Source organism: Herpailurus yagouaroundi, unplaced genomic scaffold (genome assembly GCF_014898765.1).
Source record: "Herpailurus yagouaroundi ecotype Mexico unplaced genomic scaffold, PumYag 140, whole genome shotgun sequence".
NCBI classification, from domain to species: domain Eukaryota; kingdom Metazoa; phylum Chordata; class Mammalia; order Carnivora; family Felidae; genus Herpailurus; species Herpailurus yagouaroundi.
The window spans coordinates 4,950,191-4,967,773 of NW_024412395.1; positions in this window are offsets into that span (position 1 = coordinate 4,950,191).

Consider the following 17,583-nt stretch of genomic DNA (forward strand, 5'->3'; position numbering starts at 1 on the left):
ACCCTTTCCTGACAGTCACATGTGTGTTATTTCTCCTTTTGAATTATAAATTAAGGTGTTGCCATTTATTAGAGATGAAGATGATAATTTTATCCTATGGGCAGAAAAGGCCAACTCGATTCCTAAACTCGAAACTCCAAAACTGTCCATCGGCATCAGTTTAAGAACAGAAATCTCAATGAACTGTTTTTTAAAAATGTCATTAGTGAAATCAATTAATTGGCAGGGGATCAAAGACTCTATTTTGATTTTTGAATAGATGTGCAGTTGAACCACTATCTCCAGGGAAGGGAAAGAATTTAAAATCTACTCAAGGTGTATACCCAGAGCTAGTCACACTCAAAGATAATATCTCATCTAATTTGCTCTTGACAGTTAGTTGTTGAGGTCAATCTAGGAAGAAAGATCCAAGGACTGGCCCAGTGCCCTGAAGTTGAGTGAAGGATCTGTGCTTTGCAACTCAATCTTATGTCATCCCAGGGACTGCTTGTTACTCCAGATTCTGCTAAGCAATTCTATTCTGTGATCAGGTGAATCTGGGAGGGATTCTCCACAAACCCTTTGAAATGCACCACCCAAGTAAATGACCATATTTAAATGTCCTAAATGTGATTTCAAATGTGGCAGATAGATAAATCAGCCCTCCTACCTTGATGAATGCAAGCAAAAAGGAACAAAGGTATATATACCTCAATGATCTACTCTCCAGATGGTAAGCACTGAATAAGAAACACAGCATTCCAGTAGATTCCTCAATCCTTTGTTTCATTTCAAAGAATGAAAGAAGACTTTGGAATCTTTTGAAAACCCTCACCACTGTCCTGCAGCCGTAAATTTTCCTTTCTTCACTTTTAAAATGGGATGGATATCTTCCTTTTCAAACTTGCAACATTGTTTTAAGGCTCAAAATAAGGCAAGATATGAGCTGTACTTCCATAGGTGCTCAATTTGGGGCCAAATAAGCTTGTAAGAAAGAAATTGTTTCAATCACCATATTACGATTTCAACATTATCTTATATTTGCCACAGTCAGTGAATTTGGGGAATAATTATGTGGGTGAGATCGAGATGTCACTCTTCATACTCTGAGCCCTATAATCTTATAGGAAGACCGCTGAATGTGGGAGGGAGAGGGTCCTACCCCAAGTGAACAATCCCACCAAATGCCAAAGGATCCTTGCACAAGTTGCTGTTCATTTGATTGAATGTGGATTTCATTACCCAGACCTGTTGTGCCAAAACTAATGAACTTTTCTCTGGACCCTAAAGTGTTTCTCATTTTCAGGGGATTCTTGCCTGTGTTGAACTGTCCCTGAATGTTCATTAATTTTGATGTGAGGTAAATGTCAGCTGGAAACTAAAGGTGACCTAAATGCCGCGACACCCTACGAGTATTAAAATAAAGAGTGCTCATGAATTAATGAGCCTAATGGACCCTCATTCTGTATGCAGAAAAAGAGGCTGCATCTCAAGTCAGCCTCATCTACAGGCTGGGGAAACCCGGGCATCCCTCAGCCACCAGGTCACCCTGTGTAGGAGAGAACCATTTGCTTAGGAGTTACAGAATGAGTTGGCATGATTATTTTAAATGTTAATCATACATGTCAAAAACGCTTGGGCCACTTCCCAAAACAACCTAATTCTAGCTCAGTGGGAGGGAGTGCCCTGTGTGGTATAAGGAACATAAATAAAACTGGAAATACCCTGCTCTTGTATCACATTTGGCCCCAATTCTTTGTGCTAGCTCAGAAAAGGTAACTGAAATCCTCCACTGTTTCCTTGACTCCCGGATTCGCCCACCCTCTGACAAGAAATGCTTTGTTTTGCTTTTATCAGTGTAATATGTCAACCTGGTTAAAAGCAAAATAAATAAAATGGGAAGGAAAGGAGTTTACAATGAGAAGCAAGAGTCCCTTGTCCCAAACCTGCCTTTATCTACCGCCCCCAGGATATAACGGTGACAACTTTCCACTACACACAGGATAGCACTCAAAGGCAACCAGCTTTAATTGGTTCTACATTTCATTTTCTCCCTCCCTCCCTCCCTTTCTCCTCCTTTCCTTCCTTTCTTCTTTCCTTCCTTCCTTTCTTCCTTTCTCCCTCCCTCCCTCTCTCCTTCTTTCCTTCCTTTCTTTCTTTCCTTCCTTCCTTCCTCCCTCCCTCTCTCCTTCTTTCCTTCCTTTCTTCTTTCCTTCCTTCCTTCCTTCCTTCCTCCCTTCCTCTCTCCTTCTTTCCTTTCTTTCTTATTTTTTCCTTCCTTCCTTCCAATTTATTTATTTATTTACTTATTTTACTTATGTACTTATTTTTACATTTTCTCTTTTTTCTGGAACCTCTATTGGTAATGGTGGGCCTTCCTAAAGTTGATTCTCTATCCTACTTGTCTTTCACCTCATGTTTTTCATCTCTCTTCATTTAGGTTTTTCTTGATAGAAAACTTGATAAAATATATTTCTACCCCTTCTACTTAACCTTTTGTTATCTTTTTACATTTTTCTAAAGCAGTCTTATTTTCTGAGAATTCTTTCTGCACAGTATCCTATCTTTGTTTTATATGCTAATTGAAGGCAAAACTTATAATTATGATCCATTTTCTTTTTATCTTAGGTCTTCCGGTTTATTCACCTTTGCATTTTTTAAATTTTTTTTTCAACGTTTATTTATTTTTGGGACAGAGAGAGACAGAGCATGAACAGGGGAGGAGCAGAGAGAGAGGGAGACACAGAATCGGAAACAGGCTCCAGGCTCTGAGCCATCAGCCCAGAGCCTGATGCGGGGCTCGAACTCACGGACAGAGAGATCGTGACCTGGCTGAAGTCGGACGCTAAACCGACTGCGCCACCCAGGCGCCCCACCTTTGCATTTTTTAAATATTTTTTTAATCTTTATTTATTTTTGAAAGAGAGAGAGAGAGAGAGAGACAGAATCTGAAGCAGACTCCAGGCTCTGAGCTGTCGGCACAGAGCCTGACACACGGCTTGAACTCACCAACCAGGAGATCATGACGTGAGCTGAAGTCAGAAGCTCAACCAACTGAGCCACCCAGGGGCCCCACCTTTGCACTTTTATACTAAAGATTTTTCTCACATGGGTGATTATTCTTAATTTTCCTGATATATGTATTGATGACACATGAAAAGCTTAATTTTAGCTTTGACTATTTCCTACATTGTATGCTTTAGTTCCATCTAAGCAATTCATTTAAACTGTTGGGAAAAAAAAGGTAACAGTTCATTTTTTTTTTTTTTTTTTTTTTGCTGCAAGGGAATGTCTATTTCCATTTATACAGAAGAGTCGTATATTTCTTGATGTAAGGATTTCTAATATTACCCTTAATTTCTCTTTGTTACTTTCTGTGAGGCCTATATTTGCCATGACTCTACTGTCTTTTCAGGGTTCTGTTTAAATGTTTCCTCATTTCTTCTTTTCTTCCTTCCAGGAAGACTCTAAAATGCAGGGTCCCTACCTTGTCATTAGTCAGGGTCCTTCCATACATCTTCTGTTTTCGAGGAAATTGTAGAAATCTCTGGTCTGCAGGTGGTCCTGGTCCATTCTCTTTGCTTTTATGGGTACAAAACCTTCAGACTGTTTATTTTATTTATTTATTTATTTATTTATTTATTTATTTATTTATTTTATTATTTATTTATTTAATTTTTTACAGAGAGACAGAGCACAAGTGGGGAGGGGCAGAGAGAGGAGACGGAATCCAAAGCAGGCTCCAGGCTCTGAGCCCTCAGCACAGACCCTGACGTGGGGCCCGAACCCACAAGCTGCAAGATCATGACCTGAGCCGAAGTTGGATGCTTAACCGACTGAGCCACCCAGGCACCCCTGGACTGTTTATTATTATTGTATTTTATTAATAGCAAAAGTAACAAGGCAGATATGTGAACTCAGCTTGTCATCTTGTTCTAGATTGCTCATATCTGAGAAACTACTCCAGCTATAGTGTGGTTATGCAAAAGAAGGGCAAGTGTGGAGACAGGTCAATTGTGTGGAAGTTGATCGCTTAGGAGTAAAATAAAGTAACTGTGGCAGTGGGAATGAAGAAGAGGGCAATGGAGAGACATTTATGAAGTATGATTCCACAGGACTTTGCAACTGTTTCCCTAACTCTTTTTATATCCATACAATGAAGTCATTGCTGTAATGATATGTTTTGCCTAGACCTGTCTTAATTGTTTTTGACTCAGTCTCACTGTCTGTATTTTCCCTACTCTTCAGTCTTATGGCCCCATCACCCATTTGAGTCCTATTCCTTCGTTGCTCTAAACTTCTAGGGCTGGGACTTGGTCTTACACCAGTAGAGCACATTCTTTGGACTCTATGAAGTAGTATATCTCGCCAATAGAGACTTGGGTTTTGGAATCCTTCCCATATCTCAACCTGTACCTTCATTATCAAGACATGTGGATTCTAATACAGAACAAGCTGCTGTAAATTTCTGGCACCTTCCCATTGTTTACTGAAACGGCATCTGGAATGTCAAAGGCCATAGGAAACTATATTTTGATTCTAAATCTATAACGAAGTCTATATGCTCCTGTGAGTATTGTGTTTACTTTTTCTTTTCCTTAAATAATACACTCAACCACTCCCTGCCTGTCACTTTATCTATATTACCTTTTGCTGCACCACCTCACACCATTCTCCATTTCTTTTATTTTCTTGTTTCTAATTTTCATCTGTCTTCATGGATTTAAGCTTGTCTTCCTTTTCTTGGCTTTCCCCCAGCAACAACCTCTATGACAGATTTCAATCTCTTTTCAATTTCTATCACTACAAGAGCATGCTCTGGTGGTGGTTCTCAGTGCATTAACCTCTCCTGAGCCTCCTCTCAAGGGTGGGGGTTGGGGGGGATGAAAGGCGAAGGACAAAATGGAGGACAGAGAAAGGGCTGGCTTTCAACCAGCCCAAGCAGTTATTTGAGGACTGAGAACTCAACCAGGAAATCAACATAGGCCCTTTCATAATTTTTTTTCCCCTCTGGACTATCAAAACGGTCTTCATTTGTCTCTCTGGCTCTAAGCACATCCCTGATAATCCATATGCTAAACTGCTGCTAGGGTTATCGTTGTAAAGTAGGCAGCCAATTACTTTTTTGCCACTTCCCTATCACGGACCCATCAAAACCTGCAGCCCCTGATGAGGAGATAATTTTACATGAAGAGATGAAGAAAAAGGTGGTTTTCCTCCACTCCAGGTTTCAAAGAACTAAAGGCAGTAGAGAAATTTAGCAAAGCTGCCATGTAGGAGAGTGGACAGGGTGGGAGGTGGGCTACATATTCTAATGATGTGTAGGAGGGGCACAAAGGTAGCCAGGTGATATAGTGGAATAGTGTGTAGTGTCATATGCTCCTGACCCATCCTCATGGTCTTTAATAAAGCAAGGAAACAGCGACGGCTCAGAGTGGGATTTGATGTGCTCTGGTAAACAAAGAAGGAGGAGACCTTTGCGTCTTGTCTGGTGTGATTCAGAAGCAAGAAGGCTATAGGAGGAGAAACGAAGGAGTCACCAGGATATAAAGTATAATTGTAAAATGGTTAGGGAGGCTCTGAGCTTATATGGGAATTGGGAATTGGGAATTGGAACTGAGGATTAGGACAATTTATACCCTATGCTACTAAAGGGCAAGATAGCTCGTTCACTCATGTATTGTTTCATCTGTTTTCTGCCTAATTCAGAGCTCCTATCCATAGCATCTCTGTGCAGTGAGGGGAAATGGATGCTGAAGTCTGACAGAGCTGGCCTCAAATATACTTCTCACTGTAAACTGTGTGACATTGAGAAAATCGTTTCAACATTCTATGCCACAGGTTGCTCACCTATAGAATAAGAATAATAAAATCTACTACCCAGGGTGGCTGTGGGATTTCATGGAAATAAATTTTTAAACCCAGATAGCATTTTACCCGATCCATGTTATTTTGTTTCACCAACTTTGCCCGACTTGTGTCCTCGTAATGACTGAGAATCTCTCTATTTCCTGAGGAGCAAATTTCAGTGATAAGCAACTGTGTTCACCAGGGACTTCTTCCTTCTATCAGGCCAAAATCTATATCCCTGCAGCTTTCACTCACTAGCTCTATAGTAGTTTCTGGAACCATAGTAAGAAGATAAAGTCATCAAAAGTCAGATTCTTGAACTAGATCACAAAATATGTAGTCAAGAAGAGGCATTAACCTTGAATCTCCCAAGGATTTCTAATTCCCCAAGAGACCATTTCAGAGAATTCATCCTAGGTGGGTAGAAATCTTTTTTCTCTGGCATCCTTTGAAAATGAGAACAGCAATAAATGTGCAGCTATATAACTATATGCCACTTTTAGAGAGTATTATTTTGATCACCCTTGATAATAACACAGAGTGCTCACAATGAACTATACAAACAATTTCATATTCTCTTTGAAGTAATTAGAACATATCAACTTTGTCTCCAGCAACCTTTTGGGAAGCTCTCTCCGGCTTTCTGCAAACCTTGAAGACAGCTGGGTCACTGTAAGCTTTAATCCAGGGAATATTCCATGCCTCTCAGCATGCACAGGTGGTAGCAAGCTTCTCTTTGTTAGGCCTCCCTATTAGGCAGCCACGTTTGACAGTTGGATGTCTTGAGATGGATGTGTTTTAACAAGGGCCTTGAGCCTTGGGCCTTCAAGATCACTCAGTGATTTTAAGGGAAAACATGCATTACAGGAGTAATTTTACACTTGCCATGCTTAATAATCTTTAATAGTGTACAATCACATTTGTTCTTACTTTCATATCAGCAGACAAACTATGGGGAATACTAAGTAGTTAGACTTACCATTATTATTGCAATCTATCTGATTCTTTTCCTCGTAAATGAAATCTTTAATTAGTCAAGTTACCACTGTGCTCTTGTTGACATAGTGAAGCTCTTTAATACAAAGTTCCTGAAATTTAAGATAAACAATAATCTCTGGCTTTTTATTGCCTCTCTATAGTATAATACATGTGTACCTTACTTGCTGCAAAGATTGTTTTTGGGCTTGATGATCCACCAGAGTCAAGTATTTAACTTTCTAACTGTCTAGCTGATGAATACCAAGGAGAGCATGCAAATGAGTCATCTTGAAGCACATTGAGTTTAGCAATGGCAAATTCTGGGGCACCTTCCTGATTTGTCCTCTGGATGCCAAATCTTTGTCATCTCTATGCAGACAATGCCTGTAAATAGGCAGAAATGAACTCAGAGTGGGCACTCTGGCTTTAGGATAATACATATTTATTTGCATGACCTTCCATGGAAGCAGAATTCCACAGCCAGGCATCAGCTCACTCATTACAGGTGAAAGGAATATATATTTTTTCCTTTAATATAATGAGATTAACAATAACCACAAAAGAACATGTTAAAGAAATCTGAGGAGGGGCGCCTGGATGGCTCAGTCAGTTGAGCACCTGACTTCGGCTCAGGTCATGATCTCACAGTCCGTGAGTTCGAGCCCCATGTCAGGCTCTGTGCTGACAGCTCAGAGCCTGGAGCCTGTTTCAGATTCTGTGTCTCCCTCTCTCTGAACCTTCCCCATTCATGCTCTCTCTCTCTGTCTCAAAAATCAATAAAGGTTAAAAAAATTAAAAAAAAAAAAAGAAATCTGAGGAATCAATCTGTTGGTTTGTCTAAGAAGACAGACCAACTAGACATCTGGAGCTCATAGGAGCAGAGGTCAGGTGTGAGGAAGGTGACCCAGAAGAACCAGCACAGACCTTGCGAGGTTTGCACATCAGCCCTCAACAAATGCCGATGTTTTTACTTCTCCCTAAGGAGAGAAGGATGAGGATGATAATGAAGACAGTGATAGTTAAATCAGAACAATAATAATTGTAAATACCATGATAGAAATGTAGTGAAAATAAGTAAATTTCTAAGGTAAGATCTAATCGGAAGAGGATCTTTGGGATTAAAACCCAGACACTCTGACTTCAGAAATGAGTCCTTCATTAGAACTTGATGACCAGCCCAGGGGGTACATCATCACAAACTCAAAGACTTCAAAGTCAAGGAAGACTGCTGCCACTAAAGTAACTTCCAAGTCTGGGTTTTCAGAAACAAAGATGTGTGTTTTAGTTACCAAACTCAGCAAAATGAAAGACGCATAAAACTGGTCTTTTCTCTAGAACATCAGAGATCGATGGAAGGTGGATGAATGCACGTGTAGATGAAAATCATGAAATATTTACTCCTAAGGCCTTGTATTTGAAGACTCCTCTTTAATAGTATAAATATCCTTTTGTTCATAATGAATTATCAAATTTGGCAGAAGGAATAGATTAGCATGATTTATGTATGAGTTCCTGTGTTCTACTCTCCAAAAGGCTTATATATTTTCCCCAATACCATTGCCTATGTCTGGGGTTTTGTTAGTTGATTTGACTAAAACTTACCTTTTACAAACTTGTTCTTTCCTTTTCTTTCTTATTCATAGTTGTGAAAAATTTTAGGTTCATAACTAAATTGAGAAGAAGGCTTGGAGATTTCCCATAATCCCCCCGTCCCTACATATCCATAGCCTGCTGCATATTTAGTATTCCTCATCAGACTGGTACATTTGTTATGATCGCTGAACCTACATTGGCACATCATCATCACCCAAAGTCCACACTTTACATTACAGTCCATGCTTGGTGTGGAAAATTCTATAGGTTTGGACACACGTATATTGACATATACTCATTATTATATCATCAAACAGCATTTTTATTGCCTCCAAATTCTCTGTGCTCATGTAGTCACCCTTCTCAAGGACATCTCTGTTGGTTTCAAGGGTTGGCATGTATGAATATGCTGTTATAAACACCCATGGGCAGATGTCTTATGGATGTAGTTTTCAACACCTTTGGATAAATACTAAGGAGGAAAATTGCTGGATAATATGGCAAAAGTATGTTTAGTTATGTAAAGAACCTACGACATGACTGTACCATTTTGTATTCCAAAGAGCAGTGAATGAGAGTTCCTGTTGCTCCACATCCCCATCAGCATTTGGTGTTGTCAATATTCTGGATTTAGGCACTCTAATAGATGCATAGTGGTATCTAATTATAGTTTTAATTTAAATTTCCCTAATTATATATGAAGCAGAGCATCTTTTCATATACTTACTTGCCAAAAAGATACACATATATATTCATATATATGTATATGTATATACATACATGTACATGTATATGTACATATGTACATATACATGTGTACATATATTTATATATTTATATATATATGAGGAGATTCTGTTCAGTCTTTGGCTTATATCTTAATTGGATTGTTATTTTATTATTTATTTTTATATCAACATTATGTATATTTTAGGTAACAATCTTTTACCAGATGTGTCTTTTGCAAACATTTTCTGTTATGTGGCTTGTCTTCTCATTCCATTGACATCACCTTTCATAGAGCATATATACCACATCATCTTTATCCATTCATACACTGATGGACATTTGGGCTCTTTCCATACTTTGGCTATTGTCGATAGCATTGCTACACACATCGGGATGCGTGCGCCCCTTTGAAGCAGCACGCCTGTATCTCTTGGATAAATGCCTGGTAGTGCAATTGCTGGGTCATAGGGTAGTTCTATTTTTAATTTTTTGAGTAACCTACATTCTGTTTTCCAGAGTGGCTGCACCAGTTTGCATTTACACCAGCAGTGCCAAAGAGATCCTCTTTCTCCATATCTTCACCAATATCTGTGGTTGCCTGGGTTGTTAATGTTAGCCATTCTGAACAGGGGTGAGGTGGTATCTCATTGTGGTTTCACTTTCCCCACTGTTATTCAACATAGTATTGGAAGTCCTAGCCTCAGCAATGAAACAATACAAAGGAATAAAAGGCATTCAAATCCGCAAGGAGGAAGTCAAACTTTCATTCCTCGCAGATAACATAATACTCTATACGGAAAACCTAAAAGAGTCCACCAAAAAACTACTAGAACTGACCCATGAAGTCAGCAAAGTCACATTATTTAAAATCAATGCACAGAAATCTGTTGCATTCTTATACACCAATAATGAAGCAACAGAAAGAGAAATCAAGGAATCAATACCATTTACAATTGCACCAAAAACCATAAAATACCTAGGAATAAACCTAATCAGAGAGGCAAAGAATCTATACACTGAAAACTATAGAAAACTTATGAAAAAAATTGAAGAAGACAAAAAAATGGAAAAATATTCCATGTTCCTGGATTAGAAGAACAAATATTGTTAAAATGTCAATATTACTAAAGCAGTCTATACATTCAATGCAATCTCTATCAAAATAACACCAGCATTTTTCACAGAGCTAGAACAAACAATCCTAAAATTTGTATGGAGCCAGAAAAGACTTCAAATAGCAAAAGCAATCCTGAAAAAGAAAACCAAAACTGGAGGCATCACAATCCCAGACTTCAAGCTGTATTACAAAGCTGTAATCATCAAGACAGTATGGTACCGGCAGAAAAACAGACACTCAGATCAATGGAACATAATAGAGAACCCAGAAATGGACCCACAAACGTATGGCCAACTAATTTTTGACAAAACAGGAAAGAATATTCAATAGAATAAAGGCATTCTCTTCAGCAAATAGTGCTGGGGAAACTGGACAGTGAGATGCAGAAAAATGAACTTGGACCACTTTCTTACACCATACACAAAAATAAACTCAAAATGGATGAAAGACATAAATGTAAGACAGGAAGCCATCAAAATCCTTGAAGAGAAAGCAGGCAAAAACCTCTTTGACCTCAGCGTCAGCAACTTACTCAACAGGTCTCAGGAAGCAAGGGAAACAAAAGCAAAAATGAACTATTGGGACCTCATTGAAATAAAAAGCTTCTGCACAACAAAGGAAACAGCAAAACTAAAAGGCAACCAATGGTATGAGAGAAGATATTTGCAAATGACATATCAGATAAAGTGTTAGTATTCAAAATCTATAAAGAACTTATCAAACTCAACACCCAAAAAAAAACAATCCAGTGAAGAATTGGGCAAAGACATAGACACTTCTCCAAAGAAGACATCCAGATGGCTAACAGACCCATGAAAAAATGCTCAACACCACTCATCATCAGGGAAGTATCATTCATTTATTTCTGCTCTAATTTTTATTCTTTCTTTTCTTCTGTTGACTTTGGATGCAATATCGTCTTATTTTTCTACTTTCCTAAATTTGAAACGTAGATGATTGATTTGGGGTCTTTGGGCCTTTCTAATATGTGCATCTAATGATATAAATTTCCTTCTAAGCATTGTGTTGCTGCATCCAACAACCTTTGATAAATTGTGTTTTCATTTTCCTTAAGTTCCGAATATTTTAAAATTTCTCTTTGTTGAGATGTTGTTTTTGACTCATGTGTTTTTTAGAAATGTATATTTAATCTCCACAGACTTTTCGTATTTTTCAGTTATTTTTCCTTATTGATTCCATTGTGGTCTCGAAGCAGATATTGTATGATTTCTATTCTTTTTAATGTATTAAGGTGTGTTTTGTGGCCCAAAAAGTGGTTTATCTTGGTGAATGTTCCATGTGAGCTTGAAAATAACATGCATTCTGCTGTTTCAGGATGATATAGTCCATGAATGCTAATTACATTCAGTCAATTGATGGTGTGGTTGAGTTCCACTATATCCTTACTAATTTTTTGTCTGCTGAATCTGTTTATTTCTGATAGACAAGTGTTGAAATCTTCAAATATGATAGTGGATTTATCTATTTCTCCTTGTCCTTCTATGAGTTTTTGTCTCATATAATCTGATGTCTATTTTTAGACACACGTACATTAAGGATTGTTGTGTCTTTTTGGAGAGTTCTTCAAAAATTGGCCCCTTTATCATTATGTAATGTCCTTTATCTCTGATCAGTTCTCTTGCTTTGAAGCCTGCTCTGCCTGAAAATAATATCCCTATCCCTGCTTTCTTATGGCAAATGTTACCATGGAAATTTGCTTCCATCTCTTTACTTTTTTTCTTTCTCCAATTTTTATTTAAATTCTAGTTAGTTAACATATGGCATAATATTAGTTTCAGGTGTAGAATTTAGTAATTCATCACTCACATACCACACCCTGTGCCCATCAGAAGTGCCCTCCTTAACCCTGTTACCTATTTGCTTTTAATTTATATGTGTCTTTATATTTAAAGTGGATTTCCTATAGAAAAATTATCATTGTGTCTTGTTTTTTAAACAATTCTGAACAATATATGTCTTTTAATTGGTGCATTTAGACCATTACCATCCAAAGTGATTATTGATATAGTTGTGTTAAAATCTACCATACTCATTATCTGTTTCTACCTGTTGCCCTCATTCTTTGTTCCTATTCTTTTCTTCCACTATTTTGCTGCCTTTGTGGTTTTAGTCGAGCATTTTTAAATTTTTTTTCTCTTCTTTCTTAGCATGTCAGCTACGCTTTTTTCTTTACTTTTTTTAGTGGTTTCTCTTGAGTCTGCAATGTATATTTATAACTAATCCAAGTCAACTTCCAAATAAAACCTCATTGCTTCATGGGTAGTGTGATTGCCTTATAATAACAGAGGAATCCTAACTTATTCCTCCTGTCCTTTCTATCTTTCTATCACTGTTTTCTATTTTTTTTGTTTGTTTGTTTCAAGATTTTACTTAAATTCCAGTTGGCCAACATACAGTGTAATATTAGTTTCAGGAGTAGAATTTAGTGATTCATCACTTACATATAACACCCAGTTTTACCATCTCTTGCAAAGCATATCCACTGGCAACAAATTTCTTCAAGTTTCTTTTGTCTGAGAAAGTCTATTTCTTCTTCACTTTTGAAGGACAGGTTTTCAATGTACAAAATTCTAGGCTGCTGTTTTATTTCTCTCAGCACTTTAAATGTTTCAGTACACTCTTTTCTTGCTTTCCTGGCTTTGGAGAAGTCAGATATAATTGTTATCTTTGTTCTCATATAGATAATATGAGTTCTTTTTTTTTTTTTTCTTCTGGCTTCTTCCAGAATATTTTCTATATCCTTGATTTTTCTGTAGTTTAAAAATTATATGCCTGGGTGTAGTTGTGGATTTTTTTGTTGTTGTCGTTTGTTTGTTTGCATTCTTCCTGCAAGATGTTCTTTGAGCTTACTGGATATGGTTTGACCTCTGAATTTAATTTGAAGAAATTCTTCGTTGTTGCTTCAAATATTTATTATATTTCTTTCCTTCTTTTTTCTCCTTTTAGCGTTCCCAATTTGCATGTTTTGTCTTTTTTAGGATACTGTTTTGGTTCAGGTTTTTGTTTTTGTTTTTTGTCAATCTTTGTTCTCATTGCTCTTCAGTTCTGGAGGTTTCTATTGAGATATCTTAATCTCAGAGATTCTTCCATGTTTAGTCTACTAATTAACCCAGCAGAGATATTCTTAATTTCTCCTACAGTGTTTTTTTTTTAATATTTCTTTTAATTTTTTCTTAGGATCTCTATTTCTCTGCTTGTATTGTCACCTCTTCTTGCATGTTTTCTATTCCATGTGGAATAATAATTGATACTTTTAAAGTAGAATTAATAGCTAAAATAAGTAGTAACTTTTTTTCTATATCTATAAGAAAAAGCTAGAAATCCCAGTGTTTTTCTCTTTTTTAAAGGACGTTGGATAGGCAATTCTCTAAAAGGGGAAATCTAAATGACTAACAAATTGCACATGAGCAATTTTCCTTTTTGTTTTACTTCTTTTCTTTAATTCACTCGAAATGAGGGGAGAGTGCACACATAAATAACTATTACAATGAGATGTCACATTACTGAAATCGGATTGATGAGAATTAGAAAAAACAATGATCCCAGGGTCTGGGAGAGTGGGGAGGACTGAGAACATTTGTGCAATGCTGGTGGGAGGGATATCTGGCATAGAGAGTCCAGTGCATTTTGTAATTATGCCCATAACCTAAGACCCAGCAATTCCATTTCAAAAAAATAAATCCCAATTATACACAAGAAGACTATAAAGAGACTTGAACAATGATAACTATTAAAGCATTGTTATTTTTTTGTTTTGTTTTGTTTTGTGGAGGGTTGAAGGTATCTAGCGACTGGATAATTAGTACATAGTGGATATAAGGAATATTGTGGCATGTTATGCAGTATCTAAAAGCAATGATATAAATGTACATGGTGAAACATATGTACTTCTTAAACACATGATGGAAATAGAGAAATGGAAGGTGTCATACAGTCAATATCATTTAGATGAATTACAAATAAATACATAAAATAATGCTAATTAGTTTACAAGGTGTATACATGTATCTACATACATATGTAAAACACATGAAGTGCCTATGAAGTGGAAGAGAAACAGGAGTGGAGATCAGAAGGGAGTAGAGGAAAATTAAAGAAAATTGTTGTGTATATACATGGGATGGTTGTGTACCATGAGCAAGGATATATGATGAAGTCAACCCTCTACATTTGACCAAATGAAAAGGAAAGAGTAGACATTAATTCATAAATAATGCAAGGTAAATAAATACTCCATGATTATCATTGGAGGTTTATTACATTTATTATAAGATGTACAGAGAACTGAGAAACTTCATCATTACTGCGAATAGTGTGAACCCATCACCCAGCCAGGGGTAATGATAGCAGAGTCCACAGCACCATGTGGTTCTAGTTTCTGTTCGCCCAGCAGCTGGGCTTCTTTGTTCCTGGTCTCATGCTGAACCATTGTGCTAAGCCACCTACTCTCTATGTTTGTTTCTGCGGCACCAGCTGCTGCCAACTCTTGGGTTGTGTGAGCCTCAAATTCAAGCTCTTGAGATCTGACTGGTGTGATGCATCACCCTGCGCTGTCTCTGCTGTGTTGAGCATTTTTCCTCATGACAAGCAAACACATACACTGCTGGACAACCCCCAGGTGGTGAACAGATAGGTACGTCCTGCTTCTTGAACCAATCTTTTATGACCAGCATCATCTTCTCTGATGGGGTGGGGCCTTAAACTCACTGGGTACATCCAAAGATCCACTGTCACTTCATAGTTGCAGTGATGCCTTGCCACTACTGGATAATGTATAATCAGTATGGAATGATGGTTTCGGTGGAAGCGTGAAAAATATCTAGAGCTTGACTATCACATCTGGATGGCAGTGTTACTGTGCATGCTAAAGCCAATTTCCTGACAATGGAAGTTAATTTTTCCTGGTAATTCAAGGTGAACAGGTTGAGAATAAAGGGATTTGACTGATTTCTATTTGAATTTCTGTGCAAACTCCTAGAACGCCAGTCTGTGTCAGGAGAGAGCATCACCATCAACCTCTTGTTCCATGACGAACTGTGTAGACTCAAGAACCATGCTTAAAATCACTTATCATCTTTCAACCTGTTACAAGTTGGATGCTATGCCCAGAATCTACTTTTTGCATTTTTGCAATATTATTCTCCATATTCATGACAGAGTGCTAATTTTAGCCAAATCTCCCATTATGTCCTCAGAGGATTACCCCAGTACATGACACACACGTAAATCTTAACTCAGAAGAAGGCTGTATGCATTGCAGGCACTCAGAGCGGCACAGATCCCCTCCAGAAAATAACAATTCCTCTCTATAAAATAATAAGGTGTGTGGAAATATATAAACATACATATGTTCTTTAGAGGGCCATTTACATGATATGTTACTTCTGAATGACAAGAAGTAGCAGGCATCATATTTTCCCTTCCACCTGAGTCAACAACAGTAATACTGGGGAAAATCTGAGACACTATTGTTTGAGACAGTGGAAACCAGACGATGACCAATAATGATCACTTAGAAATGGAAAATAAATAATGTGAGCACTATGATTGCCCCAGGTAGTGCCTTAGCAGAGTCTCCACTGTGGCACAGGGAGGATTCACCCAGGCAGAGCTCAGAAGTTATACCAAGTTAGGAAGATGAAGTTAAGAGTCCAGGAGGTAAATTTAGTTAGAGTTTGCAGGACAGAGTACCCATGAAGAGAAAGATATTCAAAAATATAATTCTAGACAGCTGTAGAGGGTCTGTGTTGAATATTCGCCAGAGTACTGATTGGCGAATATATGTGAAGAAATTGCATAGGGCTAGGAAAGAAGCATCTGACAGGATTAGAGGGAACACTATCCAGTGCATCCAGAAGTCTGGGAATAGTGACTGTTCCCACAAAGCCAATTGGAAAATTGTATAATTCTTAGGGTATAGGGGACACAGAGCAAGATAGGAACAAGGCAATAGAAGGGGGGCACTCATTGAGCAAATTCAAGGAGGCAAGTTCCTACAAGTGCAGGACTGGCACTTACGTTTTACAACCTGGAACCCCAATCATAAGTATGTACTTATGCCCGGGTAGACACATGTAGGAGCCTAAGCATGAGTGCATCCTTATATTTGCACCGTGGATGCCTCACTTGCCTCACTGGAGCCCTACTAAGAAGACAAGAATAATTTGTTATCAACTAAACACAGGTGTGGTCTTCTTTAAAAATATATTTTTATTGTGTTTTTTTTTATTTGAACTGGACCTACAATGTTTCATTTGTTTCAAATGTACAACATAGTGATTCAACAAGTTTATGCTTGATGCTATGTTCACGTCAAGTATAGCTACCAGCTGTCCCCATACATCACTAGCACAATGTCATTGACTGTACTATATTTCTCATGCTATGCCTTTTATTCTCATGACTTATTCATTCCATAAATGGGAACTTGTAACTCCCACTCCTCTTCATACTTTTTTTTTTTTTTCCAATCACCCACCCTCCTCCCCACTGGCAGCTCTCAGCTTGTTCTCCATATTGATAAGTCTGATCCTGCTTTTTGTTTGTTTTTCACTTTTTTTTTTTTTTTTTTACATTCCACATACGAGCAAAATCATACATTTGTCTTTCTCAGTCTGGCTTATTTCATTTAGCATAATATTCTGGATATTAATATTGTCTCAAATGGCATGATCTCATCCCTTTTTATGGCTTTTTATTCACTCTCTCTCTGTATATTGATGGACATGTAGGTTGCTTACATATCTTGGCTCTTGTAAAAAATGCTACAATAAATATCGGAGTGACTATATCTTTTCGAATTAGTGCTCTTATTTTCTTTGGGTAAATACCCAGTAGTGGAATTATTGGATCATATGATATTCTTATTTTGTAATTTTCTGAGGAACTTCTACACTATTTTCACAGTGGCAGCTAAAAACCAGAAAAGCAAACAATACAATTTTACAAAAAACCAGCAAGGGAACTGAAGAAACATTTTTTTCCAAGTAAAAAAAAATTATCTTAAAAGTAAGTTCCAAAAACATCAAATTGTTTCCAAATTAACTGTGCCCTAGAACAAAGCTCAAGATATTTATAGGAATAAAAAAATAGCCAGTATTCACCCCCAAAGCAAAAAATTTACAATGCCTGATAATCAGATATGACCAGACATGCAAGGAAGGAAGAAAATATAATTCATATTGAGGAGTAAAACCAAACCAGAAGTGACACAGATATTAGAATACCAAAACAGATATTAAAGTGATTATTATAATTGTGTTCCACATATTTAGAAGTAGAGACATGGAGAATACAGAAAAAGACCCAAAGCAGTA